The sequence below is a fragment of the Staurois parvus genome, unplaced genomic scaffold, assembly GCF_062004578.1.
Source record: "Staurois parvus isolate SC_StPar_1 unplaced genomic scaffold, SC_StPar_1.0 ptg000253l, whole genome shotgun sequence".
Taxonomy (NCBI): Eukaryota; Metazoa; Chordata; class Amphibia; order Anura; family Ranidae; genus Staurois; species Staurois parvus.
This window is the reverse complement of record NW_028318049.1, coordinates 1,381,996-1,389,586: the sequence shown is the minus strand read 5'-3', so window position 1 is coordinate 1,389,586 and position 7,591 is coordinate 1,381,996.

Sequence of the window (7,591 nt, the reverse complement as noted above, 5' to 3'; positions counted from 1 at the left end):
CAGTACTGTTAAATCACCTATTAAGAAGTGGAAAGTTTGGGAATCTCTTAATATCCCCCCACACCAGGCAGGAAATGCATCTTAATGTTGCAGCTGAAATTGAGACTCATCAGACCAGGCAAAGTTTTTTTTCCAATCTTCTATTGTACAATTTTGGTGAGCCTTTGTGAATTGTAGCCTCCGTTTCCTGTTCTTAGCTGATAGGAGTGGCACCCGATTTAGTCTTCTGCTGCTGTAGCCCATCTGCTTCAAGGTTTGGTGTGTTGTGCTTTCAGAGATGGTATTCTGTGTACTTTGGTTGAAACAAGTGGTTATTTGAGCTACTGTTGCCTGTCTACCTTTTCGAACCGGTCTTTCAATTCTCCTCTGACTTCTGACATCACCAAGGCATTTTCCCTCCGCACAACTGCTGGTCACTGAATATTTTATCTTTTTTGACCATTCTCTGTAAACCCTGGAGATGGGGGTGTGTTAAAATCCCAGTAGATCAACAGTTTTTGAAATACTAGGACCAGCCCGTCTGGCATCAATAATCACGCCAAGTTCAAAGTCACTTAAATCCCCTTTCTTCCCCATTCTGATGCTCGGTTTGAACTTCAGCAAGTCATCTTCACTACATCTTGATGCATAAATGAATGAAGTTGCTGCCATGTGATTGGCTGATTAGCAATTTGTGTTACTAAGCTATTGAACAGGTGTACCTAATAAAGAGACCGGTGAGTGTATATCTACAACTTTTTGGGTTTTTTAAGCTGGGTGCCATAGAACGAGTAAAAGACCTTCTGGCAAAGTCGTTTACCATAGAAGTAAATTGAGTCAAGCTCTCCACCATATAAGTGAATGAAAGGCTTTCAGGCAAAGTTAGCTTCTACAGAAGTGAATGAAAGGCCTCCAGACCCGAGCCCTCCTTCATAGAAGAAAATGAAAGCACTCGGGGCCTAGTTGTCCACTATAGAAGTAACAGAAAGGACTGTGGACCTGTCTGCTATAAAAATGGATGAAAGGCCGTCAGGTCAATGTGAACACCATAGAAGTGAATGTAAGGTCTCTGGGCCAAGCTACCTGCCATATACTGTAAATGAATGAAAACACTTAATCCATTATAGAAGTGATTGGATGGTCTCCAGACTAATCTGTCCACTATAGAAGTGAATGAAAGGCCTCCAAGCCAAACTGTCTGCCATTGAAGTGAGTGGATGAATCCTGGGCCTTGCTGTCTATTATAGAAGTGAATGAAAGGCCTCTAGACCAATCCGTCCACTATAGAAGTGAATGAAAGGCCTCCAAGCCAAACTGTCTGCCATTGAAGTGAGTGGATGAATCCTGGGCCTTGGTGTCTATTATAGAAGTGATTGGATGGTCTCCAGACCAATCTGTCCACTATAGAAGTGAATGAAAGGCCTCCAAGCCAAACTGTCTGCCATTGAAGTGAGTGGATGAATCCTGGGCCTTGGTGTCTATTATAGAAGTGAATGAAAGGCCTCTAGACCAATCCGTCCACTATAGAAGTGAATGAAAGGCCTCCAAGCCAAACTGTCTGCCATTGAAGTGAGTGGATGAATCCTGGGCCTTGCTGTCTATTATAGAAGTGAATGAAAGGCCTCTAGACCAATCTGTCCACTATAGAAGTGAATGAAAGGCCTCCAAGCCAAACTGTCTGCCATTGAAGTGAGTGGATGAATCCTGGGCCTTGGTGTCTATTATAGAAGTGAATGAAAGGCCTCTAGACCAATCCGTCCACTATAAAAGCGAGTGAATGGCCTCCAAGCTATACTCTCTGTCATAGAATTGAATGAAAGGCTTCCAGGCCAAGCTGTCCACCATAGACGTGTGAACAGAGTTTGATGTCCACTTCACTCCTGGGGATTTGAAGTTTCCCAAAGGAAATTCAATGCTCAACATCAAGGTTCCCAATATATTCAATGTGATGTTCAAACCTGAGCGCCATGTCTCTTGAAGCTTGTTGCTCGAATAAGTACCTGAGCTTCTTTGGGGCAGAGTTTTTGTCTCTAAAGGGTTCAATGGGAGTGCCTCAAAACACACATAATGCACGTTTTCACAAAATTTCTTGCCTCTCCTTCTAATACTTATCATTGGCTGAAATAAGTCTGAAAAACAAGTGTAGCAACACGCATACAAAATACTCAAGTGTGAACATAGCCTTAGATCTCAAGCATCCCCAACTCTGTTCTTAGTTCTACCCCACTAAGTCTTTAGGGCCCTTCACCCCAGTGAGGTGCATTACTGCACACACAGCAAAGGCTATATCCATCTCTGATTATCTAGGAGCTCAGAGGGAGAGAGAGAGCACACAGAGGCGGATGCGGATTACACGGGCCCCACGCGTGGGGGGTTTATTGGGTATTTGGGCACACAGACGTGGGGCAGGATAACAATATGGTACAACCAGACAGGATCAGGGAGCAACATGGAATCAGTCCAGAGTATCATTACAGCAATTTGGGCAAAGCAGGAATAATCGGCAGGGCTATGGGGTAGGAATAAGGTACGGCAGGGTCCTGGGGGAAGCAATCAAGGGCACAGCCACAGCTTGGGGTTCATGCAGGGAAGCACAAGGGCTTCAAAGAGAAACACTCCTCTTCTCTGGCCCTCTGTTCTGAGATTTAAGCCTTAGCCATGAATCCACAGCCATGCAACTCCATGCTATGAGAGTGATTAGGAGCAAGTCCTTTGTCTCCAGTGGGCACTACCACAGCATAAGAATGGGGGCTCACTGTGCCCACTGGGATACTGTGGCATCAGGTGGGAGGAAAATTGCTGCTGGTATATAGTGTGGACTTAGACTTTAACATGCATTGCATTAAGGCCACAACATACCCAAAACCAGACCCAACCCTTTTTAGGAACACACCTCAACACACACATACAGTAGTTCCCCTTCTATGTATTGGGATGCACTTTAACATACGTGTTAGAGGAATCATTAAAAAAATGGATGGCACTGCACTGCCAGTTGAGTTTTACCATGCGTTGGGTTGATATGTCCTAAAACACGTTTTATTTCATATTTACACAGTGCATACAGTTGTGACCAAAATTATTCAACCCCCACTGAAATTGAGTGTTTTGGCCAGTTTGACATTGCTTTTGATCATTCAGTCATCTTGCTTACATTTACATTAAAGAGGCACTTGTAGGTCAGACAAATATAACATAACAGTTATAATGAAATAACCACAAATGTCTTTTCTGTGCTCACAGCATTATCAGTTTTATTCAACCCCCAAGTGACATTCAATCTTAGTACTTAGTACAGCAGCCTTTTACAGTTATAACAGCTTTTAAACGTGAAGCATAGCTTGACACAAGTGTCTTGCAGCGATCTACGGGTATCTTCGCCCATTCTTCATGGGCAAAGGCCTCCAGTTCAGTCACATTCTTAGGCTTGCGCACTGCAACTGCTTTCTTTAAGTCCCACCAGAGGTTCTCAATCGGATTTAAGTCTGGTGACTGCGATGGCCACTCCAAAATGTTCCAGCCTTTCCTCTGCAACCATGCTCTAGTGGACTTGGAGGTATGCTTGGGATCATTGTCCTGTTGAAAGGTCCAACGTCTCCCAAGCCTCAGGTGTGTGACGGACTGCATCACGTTTCCATCCAATATCTCCTGGTACTGAAGAGAATTCATGGTACCTTGCACACGCTGAAGCTTCCCTGTACCTGCAGAAGCAAAACAGCCCCAAAGCATGATTGACCCTCCACCATGCTTCACAGTAGGCAAGGTGTTCTTTTCATCATAGGCCTTGTTCTTCCTCCTCCAAACATAGCGTTGATCCATGGGCCCAAACAGTTCTAATTTTGTTTCATCAGTCCACAGAACACTATCCCACAACTTTTGTGGTTTGTCCACATGGCTTTTGGCATACTGCAGTCGACTCTTCTTATTCTTTGGAGACAGCAAGGGGGTACGCCTGGGAGTTCTGGCACGGAGGCCTTCATTACGCAGTGTGCGTCTTATTGTCTGGGCTGAAACTTCTGTACCCACATCTGACAAATCTTTTCTCAGTTCCTCAGCAGTCACACGGGGACTTCTCTCCACTCTACGCTTCAGGTAGCGCACAGCAGTCGAAGTCAGCATCTTCTTTCTGCCACGACCAGGTAGCGTTTCAACAGTGCCCTTTGCCTTGAATTTGCGAATGATGCTTCCTAAGGTGTCTCTTGGTATGTTTAACATCTTTGCAATCTTCTTATAGCCATTGCCCTTCCTGTGAAGAGAAATCACCTCTTCTCTTGTCTTCCTGGACCATTCTCTTGCCTTCACCATGTTTGTAACCACACCAGTAAATGTCTAGAAGGAGCTGAGTATCACAGTCATTTTAAAGCTGCCTAATTGGTGCTTATTATGCTTGATTGCTGCTCGGTGACATCCACAGGTGTTTTCAATACCTGATGGAAAGCACCTGTATGAACCTCTGTTCTTCAGAGTGGTAGTCTTTAAGGGGTTGAATAATTGTGGCAATGAAGAAACCACATAAGAACCATTTACTACTGTATTACATAAACAATTGATGTCATTTTAGTTGCATTTGGGTAGTTACAACGTCCTTGTAGGATTTGATTCTGAATACAATTCCAAATGTACACTATAGTCCCTAAACCCCTTTACAGCATTGGGGGTTGAATAATTTTGGTCACAACTGTATATGGTAAACCAGCCTAAAAATGTATTACTATTATTGTAGCACTACTCCCGTAGGAGCCGCAGGAATGCTTTCCTGGTTTCCCCACATTCTTCACCCCGCAGCCAGGCACACAGCACATTCACTCGTTTTCTTCAATGACCAGTCTAGGGGTGTTGTTTTTTTTTGGAGAACTGGGATAGGGATAAGGGAGATGAGTGGGATACTCGAAAAATAGGAACTATGTACACTTGAGGCCTTTATCTAATCTTAAGTGCAGCTATGTCAGAGTCTGTGCTTGAATTAAACAGTGGACTTCAGCTTTAAGGCAGTTGTGAAAGTAGTAGTGGTAGTAGTAGTAGTAGTAACTTCTTTAGACCTCCTGATCAGTGTCCCTTTAAAGTGGGCCAGGGGTACAAAACTCTTCGGAACACCAGTGTTCCCTTTGGTAGACCTACATCTGGCTTTCTAGTACCAACACACAGTCTCTAAGATCCTTTAGGGGTGTCTGTATTTACAAGGCCCAAGAGCAGATGGTTTTCTTCCTCCGTGATAACAGACCAGATCTTCAGTAGACGCTGCCTCAGACACAGGGGCGGACTGACAACTCATGGGGCCCCCGGGAAATAGGGGATTATGGGGCCCCTGTGTCTTTGGCCAAACTCAAAAAAGCCTATGAAAAAGGTACCAGGGGCATCTCATGGGGCCCCCTACTGAACCGGGCCCTCAGGCAGTGCCCAAGTTTCCAAATGGTCAGTCCGCCCCTGTTCAGACAGCATAGCAGGTCTCAGCATTCAGGCCCTAAGGTAGCCCACCTGAGGCCGCATGGCAGTAAACTTCCTACAAGATCTGGTCATAGAGTTTCCTTCCTTTTGTGATGCGCAATGGCACCGCCTCCACCCTATAACGCACTTCCATTGCGCCCTCTCTAGTTGGCAAGTGACAGTGTGCGTGCGCCTTTACTAGATATGGGAGGTGTGCATGCGCATCCTCACAGGCGCATTTCCGGATGACACCATTTCCGGGTACACGGTTTGCGCTCCATGCGCTCCACCTAACACGCCATGAGGCTAGAGGAGATATCTATTTTATTGTCCACTCACTTGGCGGGAACAAAGAAAAATTTTGGAATTACAGTAGGTGATTTCCTCTATGTTATTTTATAAGTCCCATACTTTTATAGAACACTTTTTATCAGCATATAGCCTACATGCATTAGCATAAGGGAGTATAATTTGTTCTTGCAAATTTTTATTCTTTGCAGCAGCTCACTGGCTATGAGTGGGATGTACAACCTGTATGCAGGCATTCTATCAGCTGTAGGTCTTTTCAGTTGGGTGGGCCCTGGTCGGCTCCACCCCAGGAACTTCCACATGCAGTGGGTGGGGTGATGGTCTGAAAAATGGTCTATAAATGGGCTTCCCCTATATATGGGCCATTTGTTGTCTGGGCTCTGAGGAAGGGAGTGTGCCTCCCAAAACGCGTCAGCTATTACAACTGGTAACCTGTTCTACAGGACCCCCGCTACCTTGGACCGATTCACTTGGCTACATGTCTGTTTTCATGGTCCTTTTGTGAGTATGCACTTGTCTCATTTTTTATAATAAAGCATTTGACACCATGGTAATGCACGAGGAGAATGCGCCCTGTTGTGTCTTTGCTTGTCAGTGCTAAGATTTCCCCGTCTTCAGAGGGCTGCACCTCAACCAGTGACAGTTACCGTGAGATTCTGCGGAGCACGAAGATCTGAGTGCTGGTGGTCTTTTGACTTTGACTTAGATTTTATTTATTATTTCAGGTGCTTATATAGCGCCGTCAATTTACACAGCGCTTTACATATATATTGTACATTCACATCAGTCCCTAACCCTCAAGGGGCGTACAATCTAAGGTCCCTAACTCACATTCATATACAAGGGCCAATTTAGACAGGATTCAATTAACCTACCAGCATGTCTTTGGAGTGTAGGAGTAAACCGAAGTACCTGAAGGAAACCCACGCAGGCACAGGGAGAACATGCAAACTCCAGGCAGGTGGTGCCATGGTTGGGTTTCAAACCAACGACCCTAGTACTACCAGGCAGAAATGCTAACCATTTAGCCACTGTGCTGCCCATGCATGGCAGTAAATGCCTGGGAGGGTAACATGCCCTCTCCCATTCTTATTGTTCGGTTTGGGGTTGTATTCGATATGTGAAAAGAGAGATCACACAAACACTTATGAGTATAACATTTATTAAAAGTAATGAACAGGGGCGGACTGACCATTTGGAAACTCAGGCACTGCCCGAGGGCCCGGGGTCAGTAGGGGGCCCCATGAGATGCCCCTGGTACCTTTTTCATAGGCTTTTTTGAGTTTGGGCAAGGACACAAGGGCCCCATGATCCCCTATTGCCCGGGGGCCCCATGAGTTGTCAGTCTGCCCCTGGTAATGACAGATACAGATAAAGACAATGTAACAGGAATACTTAACAAGAGATGCTGGTCCCATCTGCATGCGCAACATGGCACAGGTAATCACAGACGCATGCATGATTGCAAGCTTTGGGTCGAGACTGAGAGGAGATTAGTGGGCTGGCCAGGGGCGGACTGACAACTCATGGGGCCCCTGGGCAATAGGGGATCATGGGGCCCCTGTGTCCTTGCCCAAACTCAAAAATCCCTATGAAAAAGGTACCAGGGGCATCTCATGGGGCCCTCGGGCAGTGCCCGAGTTTCCAAATGGTCAGTCTGCCCCTGGGGCTGGCTTGTCCTTCTACTCAGTTTACAATGGAATTCCTGTAGCCATCTAAGGTAAGCAGAATAACCAGGTTATTAGAGGCTTTCTTAGATATTTGTGGGGCCAACATTAATAAGGAACATAAAATATGCAGTTTCCCTATCAGTTCCTGCGCAGGAAAAATCTGCACATGATACTAGTGTTGCAGTGTGAACAGGGCACATAGAGAACAA